The sequence below is a fragment of the Choloepus didactylus genome, chromosome 5 (genome assembly GCF_015220235.1).
Source record: "Choloepus didactylus isolate mChoDid1 chromosome 5, mChoDid1.pri, whole genome shotgun sequence".
In the NCBI taxonomy this organism is placed as follows: domain Eukaryota; kingdom Metazoa; phylum Chordata; class Mammalia; order Pilosa; family Megalonychidae; genus Choloepus; species Choloepus didactylus.
The window spans coordinates 133,829,697-133,851,004 of record NC_051311.1 but is presented as its reverse complement, the minus strand read 5'-3'; positions in this window follow the sequence as shown (position 1 = coordinate 133,851,004).

Sequence of the window (21,308 nt, the reverse complement as noted above, 5' to 3'; positions counted from 1 at the left end):
AAAGTTCACATTAGTGGTAGCATATAATATTTCTCTTTTTGTGCCTGGCTTATTTCGCTCAGCATTATGTCTTCAAGGTTCATCCATGTTGTCATATGTTTCACCAGATCGTTCCTTCTTACTGCCGTGTAGTATTCCATCGTGTGTATATACCACATTTTATTTATCCACTCATCTGTTGAAGGACATTTGGGTTGTTTCCATCTCTTGGCAATTGTGAATAATGCTGCTATGAACATTGGCGTGCAGATATCTGTTCGTGTAACTGCTTTCCGATCTTCCGGGTATATACCGAGAAGTGCAATCGCTGGATCGAATGGTAGCTCTATATCTAGTTTTCTAAGGAACTGCCAGACTGACTTCCAGAGTGGCTGAACCATTATACAGTCCCACCAACAATGAATAAGAGTTCCAATTTCTCCACATCCCCTCCAGCATTTGTAGTTTCCTGTTTGTTTAATGGCAGCCATTCTAACCGGTGTTAGATGGTATCTCATTGTGGTCTTAATTTGCATCTCTCTAATAGCTAGTGAAGCTGAACATTTTTTCATGTGTTTCTTGGCCATTTGTATTTCCTCTTCAGAGAACTGTCTTTTCATATCTTTTGCCCATTTTATAATTGGGCTGTCTGTACTATTGTCATTGAGTTGTAGGATTTCTTTGTATATGCAAGATATCAGTCTTTTGTCAGATACATGGTTTCCAAAAATTTTTTCCCATTGAGTTGGCTGCCTCTTTACCTTTTTGAGACATTCCTTTGAGGTGCAGAAACTTCTAAGCTTGAGGAGTTCCCATTTATCTATTTTCTCTTTTGTTGCTTGTGCTTTGGGTGTAAAGTCTAGGAAGTGGCCTCCTAATACAAGGTCTTGAAGATGTTTTCCTACATTATCTTCTAGGAGTTTTATGGTACTTTCTTTTATATTGAGATCTTTGGTCCATTTTGAGTTAATTTTTGTGTAGGGGGTGAGGTAGGGGTCCTCTTTCATTCTTTTGGATATGGATATCCAACTCTCCCAGCCCCATTTGTTGAAAAGACCATTATGGCTCAGTTCGGTGACTTTGGGGGCCTTATCAAAGATCAGTCGGCCATAGATCTGAGGGTCTATCTCTGAATTCTCAATTCGATTCCATTGATCTATATGTCTATCTTTGTGCCAGTACCATGCTGTTTTGGCAACTGTGGCTTTATAATAAGCTTCAAAGTCAGGGAGTGTAAGTCCTCCCACTTCGTTTTTCTTTTTTAGAGTGTCTTTAGCAATTCGAGGCATCTTCCCTTTCCAAATAAATTTGATAACTAGCTTTTCCAAGTCTGCAAAGTAGGTTGATGGAATTTTGATTGGGATTGCATTGAATCTGTAGATGAGTTTGGGTAGAATTGACATCTTAATGACATTTAGCCTTCCTATCCATGAACATGGAATATTTTTCCATCTTTTAAGGTCCCCTTCTATTTCTTTTAGTAGAGTTATGTAGTTTTCTTTGTATAGGTCTTTTACATCTTTGGTTAAGTTGATTCCTAGGTACTTGATTTTTTTAGTTGCTATTGAAAATGGTATCTTTTTCTTGAGTGTCTCTTCAGTTTGTTCATTTCTAGCATATAGAAACATTACTGACTTATGTGCATTAATCTTGTATCCCGCTACTTTGCTAAATTTGTTTATTAGCTCTAGTAGCTGTATCGTCGATTTCTCAGGGTTTTCTAGATATAAGATCATGTCATCTGCAAACAATGACAGTTTTACTTCTTCTTTTCCAATTTGGATGCCTTTTATTTCTTTGTCTTGCTGGATTGCCCTGGCTAGCACTTCCAGCACAATGTTGAATAACAGTGGTGACAGCGGGCATCCTTGTCTTGTTCCTGATCTTAGAGGGAAGGCTTTCAGTCTCTCACCATTGAGTACTATGCTGGCTGTGGGTTTTTCATATATGCTCTTTATCATGTTGAGGAAGTTTCCTTCAATTCCTACCTTTTGAAGTGTTTTTATCAAAAAGGGATGTTGGATTTTGTCAAATGCTTTTTCAGCATCTATTGAGATGATCAATTGATTTTTCCCTTTCGAGTTTTTAATGTGTTGTAATACATTGATTGTTTTTCTTATGTTGAACCATCCTTGCATGCCTGGAATGAACCCCACTTGGTCATGGTGTATGATTTTTTTAATGTGTCTTTGGATTCGATTTGCAAGTATTTTGTTGAGGATTTTTGCATCTATATTCATTAGGGAGATTGGCCGGTAGTTTTCCTTTTTTGTAGCATCTTTGCCTGGTTTTGGTATTAGATTGATGTTAGCTTCATAAAATGAGTTAGGTAGTGTTCCATTTTTTTCAATGTTTTGAAAGAGTTTGAGTAAGATTGGTGTCAGTTCTTTCTGGAAAGTTTGGTAGAATTCCCCTGTGAAGCCATCTGGCCCTGGGCATTTATTTGTGGGAAGATTTTTGATGACTGATTGGATCTCTTTGCTTGTGATGGGTTGGTTGAGGTCTTCTATTTCTTCTCTGGTCAGTCTAGGTTGTTCATATGTTTCCAGGAAATTGTCCATTTCTTCTACATTATCCAGTTTGTTGCCATACAGTTGTTCATAATATCCTCTTATAATTTTTTTAATTTCTTCAGGATCTGCAGTTATGTCACCTTTTTCATTCATTATTTTGTTTATATGGGTCTTCTCTCTTTTTGATTTTGTCAGTCTAGCTAGGGGCTTGTCAATCTTGTTGATCTTCTCAAAGAACCAACTTTTGGTGATATTTATCCTTTCTATTGTTTTTTTGTTCTCTATGTCATTTATTTCTGCTTTAATCCTTGTTATTTCTTTTCTTCTACTTGGTTTAGGATTGGTTTGCTGTTCATTTTCTAGCTTCTTCAGTTGATCCATTAGTTCTTTGATTTTGGCTCTTTCTTCCTTTTTAATATATGCGTTTAGTGCTATAAATTTCCCCCTTAGCACTGCTTTTGCTGCATCCCATAGGTTTTGGTATGTTGTGTTCTCATTTTCATTCGTCTCTATATATTTAGCAATTTCTCTTGCTATTTCTTCTTTAACCCACTGATTGTTTAGGAGTGTGTTGTTTAACCTCCAGGTATTTGTGAATTTTCTAAGTCTCTGATGGTTATTGACTTCTAATTGTATTCCATTGTGGTCAGAGAATGTGCTTTGAATAATTTCAATCTTTTTAAATTTATTGAGGCTTGTTTTATGTCCCAGCATATGATCTATTCTGGAGAAAGTTCCGTGAGCACTAGAAAAGTATGTGTATCCTGGTGATTTGGGATGTAATGTCCTGTAGATGTCTGTTAAATCTAATTCATTTATCAGATTGTTTAGGTTTTCAATTTCCTTATTGGTCTTCTGTCTGGTTGATCTATCTATAGGAGAGAGTGATGTGTTGAAGTCTCCCACAATTATTGTGGAAACATCAATTGCTTCCTTTAGTTTTGCCAATGTTTCTCTCATGTATTTTGTGGCACCTTGATTGGGTGCATAGACATTTACGATTGTTATTTCTTCTTGCTGAATTGCCCCTTTTATTAGTATGTAGTGGCCTTCTTTGTCTCTCAAAACATCCCTGCATTTGAAGTCTATTTTATCTGAGATTAATATTGCTACACCTGCTTTCTTTTGGCTGTAGCTTGCATGAAATATTTTTTTCCATCCTTTCACTTTCAGTTTCTTTGTGTCCCTGTGTCTAAGATGAGTCTCTTGTATGCAACATATTGATGGTTCATTTTTTTTGATCCATTCTGCGAATCTATATCTTTTAATTGGGGAGTTTAATCCATTTACATTCAACGTTAAAACCGTGAAGGCATTTCTTGAATCGGCCATCTTATCCTTTGGATTATGTTTGCCATATTTTTCCCTCTCTCTATTAATATCCTTTATTGTACCCATACCGAATCTCTTTAGTACTGAACCTTTCTCCAGGTCTCTCTGTCCTGTCTTTGTTTCTCTGTCTGTAGGGCTCCCTTTAGTATCTCCAGTAGGGCAGTTCTCTTGTTAGCAAATTCTCTCAGCATTTCTTTGTCTGTGAAAAATTTAAGCTCTCCCTCAAATTTGAAGGAGAGCTTTGCTGGATAAAGTATTCTTGGCTGGAAATTCCTCTCACTCAGAATTTTAAATATATCGTGCCACTGCCTTCTTGCCTCCATGGTGGCTGCTGAGTAGTCACTACTTAGTCTTATGCTGTTTCCTTTGTATGTGGTGAATTGCTTTTCTCTTGCTGCTTTCAGAACTTGCTCCTTCTCTTCTATGTTTGACAGTGTGATCAGTATATGTCTCGGAGTGAGTTTTTTTGGATTTATTCTATTTGGAGTTCGCTGAGCATTTATGATTTGTGTATTTATGTTGTTTAGAAGATTTGGGAAGTTTTCCCCAACAATTTCTTTGAATACTCTTCCTAGACCTTTACCCTTTTCTTCCCCTTCTGGGACACCAATGAGTCTTATATTCGGACGTTTCATATTATCTATCATATCCCTGAGGTCCATTTCGAGTTTTTCAATTTTTTTCCCCATTCTTTCTTTTATGCTTTCATTTTCCATTCTGTCATCTTCCAGGTCACTGATTCGTTGTTCAACTTCCTCTAGTCTTGTACTATGAGTGTCCAGAATCTTTTTAATTTGGTCAACAGTTTCTTTAATTTCCATAAGATCATCCATTTTTTTATTTAGTCTTGCAATGTCTTCTTTATGCTCTTCTAGGGTCTTCTTGATTTCCTTCATATCCCGTACTATGGTCTCATTGTTCATCTTTAGTTCTTTGAGTAGCTGCTCTAGGTGGTGTGTCTCTTCTGGTCTTTTGATTTGGGTGCTTGGGCTTGGGTTATCCATATCGTCTGGTTTTTTCATATGCTTTATAATTTTCTGTTGTTTTTGGCCTCGTGGCATTTGCTGAACTTGATAGGGTTCTTTTAGGGTTTGTAGACCAGTTGAAGTCCTTATCTCTAATTTATCAGATCTACAGCTTCGTGGAGTACACTTTCTCTAACTAACCAGCAGGTGGCGTCCACGAGCCACCTGTTCTCCACAAGCCAGTTCTCCCCTGCTTAGCCTTTTTGGTGAGTGGGGGAGTGAGTCTTGTGGGGCCCAATTGGTGTACCAAGCTTGCGTGTGTAGTTGGTGTTGCCTGCCCTGTATGTGGGGCGTGTTTCTGGGCAGTCGGGGAGGGGGGGTGGCCCTAACAATCAAATCTCCCTGATGATCCTAGAGTTTTAAAGCTGCTGCAATAGTCTAATCCTTCAGTTCAGTCCTGCCACATTTTGTCTCTGCCACTGACCCACAAGTCTTTGGTATTGGCGTATGGCTCCTGAGACTTGCAAGTGGGCCCCTCTTCCAGGCTGTGCACCCCGGGTCCTCTGTTGAGGGATGACTGTGCTATGTCACAGGTGAGTGCCGTCCCCCCAGGGCAGTTCTGGGCTGCTGGGCTGTGTTGGGAGGCTCCCAGTCTGCTCAAATGATGGCTGAATGGGGCTCTGTTAATTCACACTGCTCCCCCTTCCCAGCTCTGGGACATTCAGCTGAGGTTGCAGGGAAGGCTAATGTCCACGCCCAGTTTTGTGGTGTGTGCCTGTTATTTGAAGCACTTCCGTCACACTGGGTTGTCTGGGGCAGCTCTGGGCTATGGGGCTGGCGATGGGCAGGAGTGTTTCCTGTCCACCAGGATGGTGGCTGTGAGCGGACACCCCCCTTTTCTTGGGAAGTTGTGTTGTTTAGTGAATTTTCTCAGCCACTGGATTATTGCCTTTTGTCTCAGAGCTCTCTAAGTTCTGCTCTTGACTTGACGTGCCCAAATTTCAATTCTTTGAAGCTTTCTGTATTGAGCTTCTTAGAGTAATTGTTTTAGAAAAAGCAAAAAGGATTTAAAAAAAAAAAAAACGGCCCTCCTCAGAGATCTAATGGGTTATTGAAATGCTAATAGACAAAGCAACCAGGGCCATTAAGGAAAGGTGCACAGGGCAGAGAGATCAGCTTTGCTTCGGGATTTGCATATGCGCCTCAAGGCCTGAGCTCCGCCCTTCCCCTTTCTGTGTTCACCGGAACTCCAAAAATCCTCTGCTTTTATTTTGGAGTTTTTCGTGTTGTTTTTTTTCTATGCCTGTCTCCTCTCTGCTGGGCTGGCTGCTCTCAGAGTCTCTGGTGTCTGGTCTCAGTCTATCTATGGTTGGAGTTTGAATCAGTAGAATGAGTTTCCGATAAGAGCAGCCTCTGCAATTCTCCCTTCTCCTTCCCGGAGCTGACAGCCCCTCCTCCCCCGGGACTGAGCCTGGCAGGGAGAGGCGCGGGTCCCCTGGCTGCAAAAACTTACAGATTTCGCTGATCTCAGCAGTTCCGCGTTTTCATGAGTGTTGTATGAAGTATGCCCAAAGACAGATTGCTCTGTGGTGTCCAGTCCACGCAGTTCCTGGCTTTTTACCTACTTTCCTGGAGGAGTAACTGTGTAGGGTCCATAAGCATTTCTGTGACCATGGGAACCTCTGTGTAGTAGCCAAGGATCACTTTTTGCATTTGGTTGTTTTACTTCTTGAATTCCGAAAAGAACGCCCACCTCCACCTTTTTGTTGTGTTTCGTTTTGTTTTGTATATGACAGTGACTTGTTGAAGAAAATGGGCCATTTGAACTGTAGGATGTCCCACCTCCTGGATGGTTTCCTTGTGGTTTTCCTTACTATTCCTCCTGTTTATCCTATAAACTAGTTTGATGAGATTCAGGTTAAGCATTTTGGGCACAAGTGTTTCACAGGTGTTGCTGTGCATTGCTTGTTATACCACATCAGAAGGCAAGTAGTGCCTGCCATCTTCTATTACTGATTCTAGAATGTTCATCGAGTCAAGGTGACAGTAGCATGATCCTACATTGTAAAGTTGTGTTTTCCTAGTTGTGACCACTATGTAATTTTTGAGGTGGTACTCTGATGACATACAATATCCAGTTCTCCATTCATCTTTTACCTAATTGCTTTAGCATCCACTGACAATCTTAACATGGATCAATTTTTTTTCATTATGGGTTGCACAGTGGTGATTTTCAAATTCTATTATTTTTTCAACACTTATCAGCTGACATTCTTTTCTGAGAAGAGATATCCCTCATCAACTGGAGCTACTGGGTTATCCTGATTGAGTTCCTACTAAAAAGGCAGGATAAATATTTAATTCTTTATGCTTAATAACTAATTTTCAAAGAAAGGAATAGACCTAATAACCACTTCCAATGTTGATCCATGAGATTTCTTTTTCTTTTAAATTTAGCTTTCTATTTTCTATTTATCTAGGAAGAAAGGGAAAACGCAGCCCCTGAATTCCGGGAACCGACCTGACCCTCACAGCTAGTCCTCAGTGTTACTTCAAACAGATCTGATGCTTACAGCGAAGCCATGTTGCTCTCCTCTTGGACATAAACAATCTTACAGAACATCCACTTCAGACAAAGTCACTGTGTAACCCACAAAATACTAAACATTCCCCTCTTGGCTATTATGCATGATTGTTGCTTCTTTACCAATTACAGCTTTATCCTGGCTCTAGTCTGCCCTCCCTGTAGGTAACATTTATTATTGTGATATTCAATCATAGAGTTACGTCTGCCTTCTGACAGCACCCAATTTAGAGCAAACCTCTGCTTCCTTAGACCCTCCCCAGAATCCTGCCTGCACCCACTCCCTGGACCCCATGGTATGTGTTCTCCCTGGTGGCAAGGAGTAAGAAGAAGAAATCCAACTTCTTCAATTACAGGTGTTCCTGGTGGTCTTTTACAAACGGAGTTGAAGATACATACATGTTTTTTATGTATTTAATGTGTTTCAATTCATTACAGTTTTTTTTTTTTTTTCTGATGCTTAAATTGACCTGACTGGGTCAGTGGGAGACACTTCAAGCCAGCTTATGCAACCCTTTAGCACAATACCAATAGTCTCTGAAACCATCTTTGTGTTTGTTTTTGACACATAAATACATTTCTGGCTCACCTGGTATATTCTCTGGCCCAGACCTGGACAAAATTTAGAAGGTACTGTAAGCAGTGACTTCAAGGGTGTGAGAAGTCAAATACTTTCATAACTTGCTGATTGGTACTGAATTCTTGTAATGTTTTTGGAAAGTAATTTAAAGGTATTTACTAATATCTAAAGTATTCATACTTACTGATGCAGCAATCCTATCTCGTGGAATCTAATACAAAGAAAGAAAACCAGGAAAATGTAAGAAGATATACACAAGGATGCTTATTGCGAAATTGTTTGTGTGGCAGAAGAGTGGAAACTGAATATTCACAAAGGGAAATGGAGACTAAATTATAGGGGGTTATAAAATATCATGCAGCTATTTAAAAAAAAAATGAATTAGAGCTATAGCTAGGAAATAGCCATGAAATACTGACAATGAAAAGAAACCTGTTGCACTGTGATGTACACAGTAGGCTCTAATTTGGAGGATTAACTCACCCTATCCTCGTGCTTGTATTTTAGTTTGATCATGACAGAGGAATTTTAACAGATTGTTAACTCAAGGGAATGGGAATGAAGCCAAACTGTCTTTGATTTGTGTTAGTATATATATTCCTTTTGCATTTAAAAATTTTAAAACATGAGGAAAAACATAAGTAAGCAATAACAAATTAAAAAAACAACAACAGAATTTCAGTACAAAGCAATGTATAAGGCATAAGATAGACCTTTTAGGGGAGAGTGAACAGGTATTTATATGTGATAGTTTCTTGATAAGGGCCTGGCTTTCTCCCAGGAAGGTTTGTCTTCAAAGCCTCCATTGTAAAAGATTCTGTGCCACACTGAACCCCAGGTCTTATACTGTGAACTGTGGTGGTGGTTTGGTTGACCTTCTCATACTTTCCCCACTGTTATAAAAAAAAGAAAAAACCCATTTAACTCCTCAGTTGACAGGGAGAGGAACTTCACCTTATAGCATCATAGACTGCCCTGTAGCTAAAGTTTTCATTTGGCCATTCATCACAAAATGTACACACGTATGGCAATTTTATGGGATTGGGACAGAACAACTGTGGGAAAAGTCCCTAAAGTCATTATATTTCGGTGAGTACATATTTATTTAGAAATAAATTTAAAAGTAAATTAACAGAACTTTTCAAAGATTTGGGCACTAAAGCTAAATGGAAAAGAGAGCTGAAATGAGAAAAAGGCTCATCCTTAGCACTGCAGAAGGACTTTCCACCCAAAGTAATTTCCGTTTTCCGGGTGAGTGGGTTTGCATTCTCTAACGAAATAGCTCTATGTATGAGTAATTTTAAACTTCTACTCAGCAATTCTAACTCCACTGATAAAGCCTTCTTGTGGATGAAATTGTGTTCTTACCCTTATCAAAAATGCATTTCCATATAAGAGTAAATTGTGACCAATAAATAAATAAATATTACTAGTAAAGATGCTATAAACAAATCATGGCTCTGCTCATGGCCTTGAGAGCTTTTGGTAATGATATATCACATAACTTTCTTTCACAATAGCCCCAAGCAGTTTGTTTGTTGTTGTTTTTAAGACATGAAGCACAATCCAGAAAGTACACTTTGCCTGCAAGCCTGCTATTATAGGAACAGGAAGGCTAATAATTCCCTTCTTTCTCAGAACACATTTTTCATTTGTTTAAATATTCTGTTATGAATCTTGATGGAGTTGCAGCCGAGCTGAGAGGAGACCACTCTCCCACTGGATAATCTCAACCTGGCTCTAAGGAGTGGCGTTCCCAGTGTCCATTTGTCACTGGGTCCCACTAGGAGTGGGAGGCGGGTTGGTGAGTACCTAATCTTCCCTCGGAGAAAAAATAGTTACAGTTGCAAGTTCCATCCGAGAGCACAAATACTCTCCTGATTTCACCTCACTTCTTCCATCGGTAATTGTGGGTTTGACTGTGCAGCTTTCCTTCCCTTCCTTTAATGTGAAATTTGACTCTTAGAGAACATCTCCAATGAAATAAGTGTTTTGTCTTCTGGCAAAAAAAGGTTATTTCTATACCTTTAATAACTATGGGCTCACTGCTCTTCCTTCTCTCATCAGCCTTTTTTCTACTATGAGGGGTTGATGATATAGCATTGGTCTGTGGGATCCATTTCCCTTCTCTGCCTGATGTAAATCCCTCTCCTGCCTTGATTGTTTGGCCGGAAAACTCTTATGTCAGGCTTGTCAATGCTTTGGGCTACAATTACTATCTTCTGAAGCTGGCACATGAGATTAACCATTCTAGATCTCAAATATTTCTGCTTTTCCATTTAAAATGAATTTTAATATAAACACACTTTACATAAACATCCTCACAGACTAGCACAATGCCAAGCACATAGTGGCAATAAATATTTGTTAAACTAAATATTCTCATTATAAATCTGATTCTTATGTACTAAGCTTGGGGGTGAGGTTGCCAGCTGTGAATAGAGGAGAAAGGTGTGATAGGGTGATGACTAACTATAGAGTCAAAGGAGCCTGCAGGTGCTGAAATCAAGGGGCAATTTATCAGCACCTGAATCACTTGTCTATTGGATAGAGACTTATTCTATCCAGAAACTGGTCTCTACAGCTTCCAACTAAGGCAATCCAAAGAAATGCTCACTTGAGATAGTATCTCCCAACAGATTTTAGGGTCAATTCTATAACAGGAACTTTTCAGAGCATCTGGTTAGTATGTCAGGCACAGAACTATCTGCTTACTTCTAGGAGTGGATAATATGTACTCTGGATATACAAGCTTCTACAGACCATGGCTAGCTGGGAAAGCATTTTTACTGATTGAAATCCACAGACAATAATAACAGCAGCAAATGGCATTATTTACAACAATCCAAGCACCTTAAATAACTCATAGTCAAAATCATATTATTTTAATGGTCATACCCTAAACAGGATGTATTAGAACAACATCCAAAATTTTCCTTGTAACTAAAAATCCTGGCTGTATGGAATAAAAATGGCTATAATTCAAGGAGTTCAAATTTCTAAAATGCCAGGTTGCTGAACAAACTCTTGGAGCCATGATTAAGTCAAAACGTGATTTATACTCATAAGCTTCCCCTGTGCACTGATTGAGTTTCCCTCTTAACATCCTTCCCAGTTCAACAAGACCTTCCCACCCTCCCCAGATGTGCCAGATGTCTAAGGATTATATGATCACCCATATGCTTTCCTGTCTTCTTGTCTTAAAAACATAGAAATCTCCGCTTTCTTAAATTTGTAATTTTTTTATTTTGAAATTAAAATTAAAGAAAATATTAAAGAAAAATTGCAAAAAATATTAAAGCATGGACCAATGCCCTTCACCCAGATTCTCCAAATGTCTACATTTTACCAAATTTGCTTTGTCATTCTGTGTATATGTACATGTATTTATATTACATACATGAATGTGTTTTGAACATTTGAAATGAAGTTATAGACATGTTTCCCTTTACTCCTAAATATTTCAAAGTGTATTTTCTAAAAACAAGGACATTCTTCTACATAATCATAGTACAAATTATCACAATCAGTATCACATTGATACAATACTATTCTCTAATCTATAATACTTAAATTTCACCAATTTTCCTATTAATGTCATTTATAGCAAAAGGTAAAATTTCTTCTGGTGCAAAATCTAGTCCAGGATCAGATGTTGCACTTAATTGTCATGTCTCTTTAGATCCCTTTAATCTTTCCTGAACGTAACTTACCATTTTTTAAGGAAACAGTCATTTTGTACAATGGCTCTTAATTTGAGTTTGTAGCTTTGCCTCTTTGGTAGGAACACCACGGAAATGATGCTGTGTCCTCAGGGCTCCACCAGGAGGCATGTGATGTATAGCTGTCCCATTATTGGTGATGTGAGCTCTGTTGACTTGGTTTAGGTGTTGTCTGCCAGGTTTTTCCACTGTAAAGTTATTTTCCCCCCTTGAAATTAATAATAAATTGTGGGAAGGTACTTTGAAACTATATAAATATCAAGTTTCTCATCAGATTTTCCCTGCTAGACTTAGCATCCATGACTCTTTTCTGCTTTTTGAATGATCAGAATTGGCTCCATAGTGAGAAAGTAAACCTTTAAGTTTCTTCTTGCAACCCAAGTATTTTCTCAGGATAAAGTGATAATGTTCATCTTTTCTTTATATGAAATAATTTTGTAATGTTTTGGGCAATTCTACAGAAATGGAATTTTTACCATATTAACTTGATTCATCAGAACATTGAGAGAATTTGGCAGAAAAATTAAGCTATTATTCTGTTTTGCAAAAGCTGCCAGAATGCAAAAGACCAGAAATGGATGGGCTTTTACAATGGGGGGTTATTAGTTCACAGATTCACAGTTCTAAAGCCATAAATGTGTCCAAACTAAGGCATCAACAAGAGGATACCTTTACTGAAGAAAGGCTGATGGCATCTGGAACACCTCTTTTAGCTGGGAAAGCAAGTGACTGGCGTCTGCTGGTCCTTTGCTTCCAGGTTGCTTTGATTTCAGCTTCTGATTCCAGTGGCTTTCTCTTTAAGCGTCTGTAGTTTCTCACTTAGCTTCTCCAGGGTAAAACTCTGGATTTCATCTCTTAGCTTCTTTCCTAGTTCTGGTTTCAATGGCTGTCTCCAAAATGTCTCTGGGCATTTTCTCTCTGAGCATCTCTTAGCTCTCTTCAAAATGTCTCGGCCTTTTATTCTTTCCCAGGGGATGCCAGTAAACTAATTAAGACCCACCTTGAATGGGTGGGGTCACATCTTCATGGAAATAATCTAATCCAAAGGTCCTACCCTCAATTGGGTGGGTTACATCCCCATGGAAACAACCAGATCAAAGATTCTACCCACAATAAGGCTGCACCCACAAGACTAGATTAAAAGAATATGGGTTTTCTGGGTTACATAACCTATTCAAACTGGCACAACTATCTATTCCTTTCTTAATATATCTATTATGGTATATAATTTTAATGCAATTAAACTATTACTACAATTCAGCAAAAATGTTTAAGACACATTGATTAAAACACATTAACAGTAAATATTCAAGAAGGCATCAGTTTAATAAATTTCAAAATGGCTTCCAGGGAAGATGTGAAAGTGAGAATCTTAGAAATGACATGCCAATGCTGTTATTACTTAAATTCACAAAAAAAAAGGGCAGACCTGAATTATTTTTTGTCATATTGAAGTTAAGACACACATTTCCTCCAGAAAAAAATGCAAATGAGATTCTCACTTTTGGAAATAAATGTTGACGACTCCTTACTTTCCACCCTCTATTTCTTTGAAGTTGTTGGAGTGAATGTTTCTTTGTTTTTACTAGTGTTTATTTGAATCACAGGGCTTTCTGTTTCATTCCGCATAATCTCTCCATCTCTCAGGATGTTCCCTGCCTTCAACTCTGGCAATGTGAAATTAACTCATAGGTGGCAAATATAGAAGAGTTGTAGAAGAAGTGATGGAATGATTACTGAGCAGAAAATATGAAATCATTCACCTGAACCAAAAATATATTAATTCAGCTCTCTCAAGTCACCTAAAAACTATCTCTGGCTGCATTTTCTCTGGCTCCCAGTAGGGTGTGGTTTTAAGTTATCAGTAGTTCAGAGAATATCATATCACCCCAATGGCTTCAGTGGAAGTCCTTTAATAATGTGGACCTTTTATACAGCTCCATTTGGTCAGCAGTAAACACCCCATACCTGTAGAGCACTGGCCCTCAACCTTGGCTGTACATCGTAACTACCTGACTCCCGTTCTGAGATTCCGATATTGGTGTAGGATGTGACCTGGCATTCAGGGCTTTTAAAAGCTCCCTAGATGATTCTAACAGGCAGCCAAGTTTGGGAACCACTGCTGTAGAAGATTTTATTTATTTATTCCATTAAGGCCTAAGAAATAAAATTCTAGTCTCCTTATTTAAGAAGAGTTTTGTGACTCACTATACTATCAATTTATCCCTACTAATGTATTTCTATGCATATTAGCATATAAAAAACAATTTATGTAAACTGTTTTGTAAACTAGGATTGTTCAAATTTTCAGAGACAAATGAACTAAAAATATCTTATTTGGCTTCTTAAATTTTACCTTAGAAAGTAAAGAATTTGAAATATTTTATTTTCCCCCTTCAAGTTCCACCATGCATGTCACCTCATTGCTGCTTCTTGGTATTTGTTTCCATCACTACGATGCTTTCCGATTTTGGTGGCTGAAAGAGCTGGTGCTGGGGGGTTGTAATTATAACATTACCATTTATTGAGTGCCTATCAGCTACCACATGCTTAACATACATGACTTTTAAAAATGTATTTTAAGTGGAAAATCCTAAGTTTCAAAATAGCTAATAAGCAAAATAGCCAGGATTAGACAGCAGGTCTGGGCTGCTCCAAAATCATTGCTCTTTCTACCTTATGGATGAAAACCCTGGGGACATTTCCCCTCTGTTGATTAGTACAAGCCCATGACTTTTCCTGGCAATTGTTACTAGTTGAGGGCGGCCCACATGTTCTAGGGTCTCCTGAAAAAAATAAGTTATATTCATGTAGTTGAAGGATAGGTTAACTCTCTTGCTGAACGTGAGTAAGGAGGCCTGGAGCCTCGATTTCCACTGGCTGCCATCATGTGACATGAGGTAAAGGAGCTTCAGTTTGAAGCCAGGAGCAAACAGAGATGAAAAGAACACGAGTCGGATGACGTCTTTGAACCACTGATTGCATTGCACCTGGGTCTGTATTGATTTTCTACCTGGACTTCCTATTATATAGGATAAAAAATTGTCCTTATTTTCTATGTTAAGTTAGAGGTTTTCTGAAACTTGCTCCCAAAGCGTCCTAACTCAGAGTTTTCTAAACACTTAGATCACAATCTCTTATTGCATCATGAAATCAATTCACTATGTCAAAACCAACATTTAAAAAACACGAACTCAAAATAAAAACCAAAAAACTAAGGCTGCCTTATACACCGTAAGAGTGAGAATTGTTTTGAGATACCTTTGTTTCTATTACACACACACACACACACACTCACACGGGTTTGTCTAAGACTAGGTTGAGATGTAAAATGTACCACAACTGTAGTTGGTGGTAAAATTTTTGTTTAAACTTCTCATAAATAATTACTAATAAATTCCCAAAACTGCAAGCAAAGATTGTGTAAAACATCCTCAAACATCTATCAATTGTTGGTCAACGCATCCACTTAGGGGTGATATTCAAAGCATTTTAACAACTGGGTTAGCATGTTAGCATGGCACCAACCAAGCAGAACAGAAGCCTGGTGTAAAACACCAGGACAGTCATACAAAAACATCCCACTTGAATCTGATGTTTGCATGCACTTAAGTGAACAAGCCATACATTTAGAGAATCCTCCTGCCTTTAAAGAAAGTGAACCAGTCCTCAGAAAGAGTTTCAAGGTCAAAGCCAATTTCAAGGTCAAAGCCAATTAGGTGAGAGAAAACTGGCTAAGTCAGTAGACACAATCATAATGAAATAACTGGTTCCTGTTTCCAGGCCTCTAGGATAGCAAATGATCCAAGTACAGGAATACCTTGGAGATACAGCAGGTTCAGTTCCAAATCACAGCAATAAAGCAAATATTGCAATAAAGTGAGTCACATGAATTTTTTGGTTTCCCAGTATAAAAATTATGTTTATACCATACTGTAGTCTATAAATTGCATATAAAGTGCATAATAGTAATGAAAAGGTTTGAAATATTGTAAGAAATACCAAGTATGACACAGAACTTGGAAAAATGGCTCCAACAGACTTGCTCCACACAAGGTTGGCACAGACCTTCAATTTGTGAAAAACAAAGTATCTATGAAGCTCTATAAAGTGAAGCACAAGAAACAAGGTATGCCTGTAATTAAAAATGGCTGGGTGAGTGTAGGCCATTTTAAAATTAAATTCTTCCTACTTGCTGGAAACATCTCCTCATCTTATCCTTGTTTTTTGTATAGAGAGCTGCTCTGAAATTAACAAGGAAGAAGTGTGTAGGAAACAGCAGACCACACATTTTTAGAAAACAACTGAAGCCCACAGAAGGACATAAAATTCTACCTTTGAATAAACACAAAAATAGGACTAGGCTAATGCATGCCCATGCCTTGAATAGAATGTTAAATGTTGGATATATGAACATTTTAATGGTTCAGGCTGAATATTATTTGAATGCAATGAAGTTCCCAGAACAAACATTCCTTTAAGATTGGGACTGACCCAGAGCATCCTATCCTTGAAACTTCCTCTTTGACCCATGGATTACATAGAAATGTGTTATTTAATTTCTAAGTGTTTGAAGATTTTTACTTAATCTTTCTGCTACTGATTTCTAGTTCAATTCTGTTATGATTAGAGGACTTATTTCAATTACTTTGTATATGTTAAGGTTTGATTTTTTTTTTATTCACTATATGGTCTATCTTGGTGAAATGCTGCATGTGCACTTGAGAAGGATGTGTATGCTGCTTTTATTGCATGGTACATTCGATAAATGTCAAGTAATACTAGCTGATTTTCTGCCTACTAGTTCTTTCTACTATTGAGAGAGGAGTGTTTAAGGCCTACACCTATAACTGTAGATTTGTCTATTTCTCTTTTCAATTCTGTCAATTTTTGCTTCAAGTATTTTGAAGTGCTGTTAGGTGAATGGCATCTAGGATTGTTACATTTCTTAGTGCATTGACCCTTTTAACCTTATGTAATGTTTTTCTTTATTTGTAGGAAGGTTCTTTGCTCTGTAGCCTACTTTGTCTGATATTAATGTAGCCACTCCAGCATTCTTTTAATTAGTATATATACTTTTCCATCCCTTACTTTTGACCTACTTGTAGCATTATATTTGAATTTTTGCAGACAACAGATAGTTCTTTCAGAACTTAAAAAGCTTACAGAAGTAAATGTGTGCTACTTTGTTCTGGTGTCCACGGTTTCTTATGAGACATCCACAGTCATTCGTATCACTGTTACTCTATAAAGAATATACCATTTTTCTCTGGCTGCTTTCAAGATTTTTTTCTTTGTCTTCAGTTTTCAGCAGTTTGATTATGATATCTATAGGTCTGAATTTCTTGGGGTTTATACCTTGTGGAGTAGGGGTTCATCAGATTGTTGAATCTTTAGGTTTAAGTTTTTCACCAGTTTGGAAGTTCTCCACCATTATTTCTTCAAATATTTTCCTGCAACACAATTTTCTTCTGTCCCTCTGGAATCTGATTACAAGAATGCTAGATCTTTTGGCATTTCCCCACATATCCCTGAGACTCTATATATGGTGGTTGTTTTTTTTTTTTTCCCCATCTTTTTTCTCTCTGAGGTTCAAAGTGGGTAATTTCTATCAATCTGTTTCCAAGTACCCTGACTCTTTCCTCTGTCATCTTCATTCTGCTACTGAACCACCCCAGTGAGTTTTTATTTTAGTTACGGTGTTTTCAGTTCTAAAGTTTCCATTTTGTTTTTCTTTATATCATCTTTTTGTTTGTTGAGATTTTCTAGCTTTCCCTTTGTTTCAAGAGGATTTTCCCTACTTCTTGGAGCATATTTATAACAGCATTAGTCTTTGTCAGGTGATTCCCACATTTATGTCATCTCGGTGTTAATGTCTGTTGATTGCCTTTTCCCATACAACGTCAGATGTTCCTGATTCTTCATATGTCAAGTAATTTTGGATTATTTCATGACATTATGAATTATGTTATGAGACTCTGTGTTCTGTTTAAATCCTCTGGAAAATGTTAATATCTTTATTTTAGGAGCAATTGACCCAGGAGGGTTCAGGCACAAGTTCTGACCAGCATTCTGTGGATTGTCATTCCAATGTCAGATCTGTCCCAACTCCACACCCCCACATCCCCACCCCCACCCCCATCTCCCAAAATACTTGACTTTGCAGTGCTATTTGGATCTGTTCTCTGCATGCACTACCCAGGGCTAGTCTGAAACCCAGTTGGTCCTTTCCTTAACTCAGTTCTCCAAGTCTCTGCCCTGCTATTTAATGTCAAATCTGTGTATGTGCAGCTTGATGGGTAAGCTCAGTGGGTCCACATTCCTGAGTTCCTCTATCTACATGATCTCTCTCTCTCTGGTTCCCTGGGCCCTCTTTGGTCCTCTGGCCAGAGAGCTGTGATTTCAGTTGCCCTGCTCTGCTCCAAACTTCCTGTGACTACTCTCATATTTGGGACCAAGCAACGAAAGAAACATGGAGATTTAAAAAGCAAGGGAAATTTGCCCTACCCTCTCAGGACCACAGCACCTCCAACTGCAGAACAACTTGTCTCATAGTTTTTGGCACCCTGAGCCATTATTGGGGATAGAAGTTTGAAGAGAACAGAAAAAAATAAGCAAAAAGAGAAACAGGATTTTTCCCATTCTCTAAGCATTAGACGCCTGCTTTCTTGTGCTGAGAGGAAAAAGCAGAGGCTTCTCCTAGAATTCTTTGAATTCTGGTCTTCTGTAATCTGCCTGCCACTATTTACTTCTCTGAGTCCTCAAATAGCTTCTCCAACACATTCTTTCAGGTTTTATAGCTGCATGCAGTGGGAGATACAGGGTGACATATGATTACTTTAGCTGATCCAGATTCAGCTAGTCTTTCTCAATATAATTTTTCTAGGAATGTTCTACCAAAGAAAATACCTCTATTTCATGTTACCAGAGTACCCATAACCTTCATTATTTAAACAACAAAAGTGTGGCACTTTCCTGCTGATATGCCAAAAGTGCATGCTTAAAAGCTGATGGCAACTTTGATAAACATTTTTCGTGGTTAGTGCTTAGATCCTGAACACTTTATTGTTTGTCATTTCTCCAAACTCTTCTGTTGGAGAGGATGAATTATTAACCTCTCTTAAGAGGAGAAACCAAGGGTCTCACAAGAGAAGTCCCGGCTGGGACATTTAATATTCACTCCATACCACATATTTAAATGCACAAGAGAAAAATTGGGTCCCTGTGGACATTCCAATGGTCCACCTAGTTTACTCCTAAATCCATTGGCTAGACCTAGAAATAGCAAGTGGACTTGGGTGAATTGAGGTGGCTGATCTTATTGCATTCATTTATTTGCCAGTCTTTATAAAGGAAAAAGAGTAAGGAAATGAGCCAGGATTCTGCTTTCAAACACTGAAAGAGCAGACTGTTGCTCCTTACTCTCCTTTTCAATGATACCATGGTACCTTATGATTCTCTATCCCACCCCACGTTTTAATATTTAGTATTTTCATTTGCTGGAGAAGCCTCATTCCTGCTGTTAATTTATCTTTGTAGAAATCAAAATATATAATGCATAATCACTTAGCTGGATGTGTGAGGCCCCAGCCCACAGATTAGCCCTTCAGATTCCACATTTTGTCACAATGCTACAGGCTGAGTAGTGCCAGCCCCTCCATAGTAATTTATTTTTATCCCTCTTTCTTTAGTGAAGATGAGACGAGGCAACCCTTTAAAAAGACAGGAATCACCATATTTTTTTCACTATTACTATTCTACAATATGACCTTCATGGTTGTAATTACGAGAGTAGAGAATCAGGGCTTATATCAGAGTATTTGGATGGGCAAGTTAAAATAAACCTACCCACTGGACAGGTCCTTTCTGCCATTGAGTAGCTTATAAAGAATCACCATGTATGTTTTATACACAAAATACCAAGTTTCAAAGAGTTTGAATCCAGAAAAAAAAATGAATTCAGCACTAAAATGTTTCTGAAACTCATTTAAACATTCTTGGATGATTTATAAGGCTCCCCTGAAATCCTAGAGGATTTTCATCATAACCATCAATCATTTTTAGGCAACAGATGTGCAGAAGTGACAGTAGAGAATTCTGGTTAACAGAATGTCAGCTAATCAAGAGTTCACACTAAGGCATTGTTTCAGGCATCAGGGGAAATTCATTTAAATATTGACATGGATGACAATCCTTCATCTGAAATACACACGTACTTACTGACCTGTCTGAAACATCTCTATTACGCCTGTGGTCACCGCCGGGCAGCTAGGCCACAGATTGTCACCATCTGCATCATAATATTGGAAACACAAGATGTTTAGTAAAACTGATATGAGTGTCATAACAGGAGCTGTCAACATCATAAATATATGTACCAGGGAGAGACATGAGCTTGCCTTTCCCAAAGAAGCCCTTATTTCCTCAGTGATGAGTCCATGCTTCCTGCACCAATTGCTCAGACAGTATCATGTCTCATCTTTGTCTTGCCATCCCAGGGTGAATTTCTGGGAGCCAGATATCATGAATTTTATTTATAGCCCAACCTTAAAGTCCGTGTGACAGAAGAAAGTAGAAAAGTCTGTACTCTGTTCACTGTGCAGCAGGCCCCTCCTGAGTGGACACCACCACGCCTAGTCAGCTGCCTGACGTTTCCTGCTTATTTGGTTTTTTCAACCTTTCTTCCTACTCACATCAGTTGCATATACCCATACACATTTTCCATAGGACATGGTCAGCGCATAACGAAGACCTTGTAAATAGAGTGTAGATTCTTTGGGAAATTCATTTAACCCTTTTGAGACTCCATTTCCTGTAAAACAGGGATGCTGACTCCTGACTTGCACAATTGTTGTGCCTGGCACATAGGAATTGGTCCACAGTTGGATGCTGTCATTGGTAGTACTCCTCTTTCTTGAGTTCTTGACTGTTCTGCTTCCCATATAAGGCCATCTCATGTACCCTCAAGCTGTACCTCGTGAAGTATGGATGTACTAATTCTGCCTGGTTCCTTCACAGAAAACACCAAAGCATGCTCCGTCAGCTTACACATTATAAAGACCACATCCAATAGTTAATCCATTTAAAAATTATCCGGGTGTAGGAAAATGGTGGAAACTATTGGAGTTCAGAGAAAAAAATAACTTGAAGAAACATAGAACCTAAGTTAAGAAGGGGAGAACTATTTCTGGTTATGAAACAGGGATTGGAATCATCTTTCTGACTGAAACAACTAAAAGATGTATAAGATTTATGCAACACCTCCCCCCTACGTGGGATCAGACACCCAGGGGAGTGAATCTCCCTGGCAATGTGGAATATGACTCCCAGGGAGGAATGTAGACCTGGCACCGTGGGACGGAGAACATCTTCTTGACCAAAAGGGGGATGTGAAAGGAAATGAAATAAGCTTCAGTGGCAGAGAGATTCCAAAAGGAGCCGAGAGGTCACTCTGGTGGGCACTCTTATGCACACTTTAGACAACCCTTTTTAGGTTCTAAAGAAATGGGGTAGCTGGTGGTGGATACCTGAAACTATCAAACTACAACCCAGAACCCATGAATCTCGAAGACAGTTGTATAAAAATGTAGCTTATGAGGGGTGACAATGGGATTGGGAAAGCCATAAGGACCA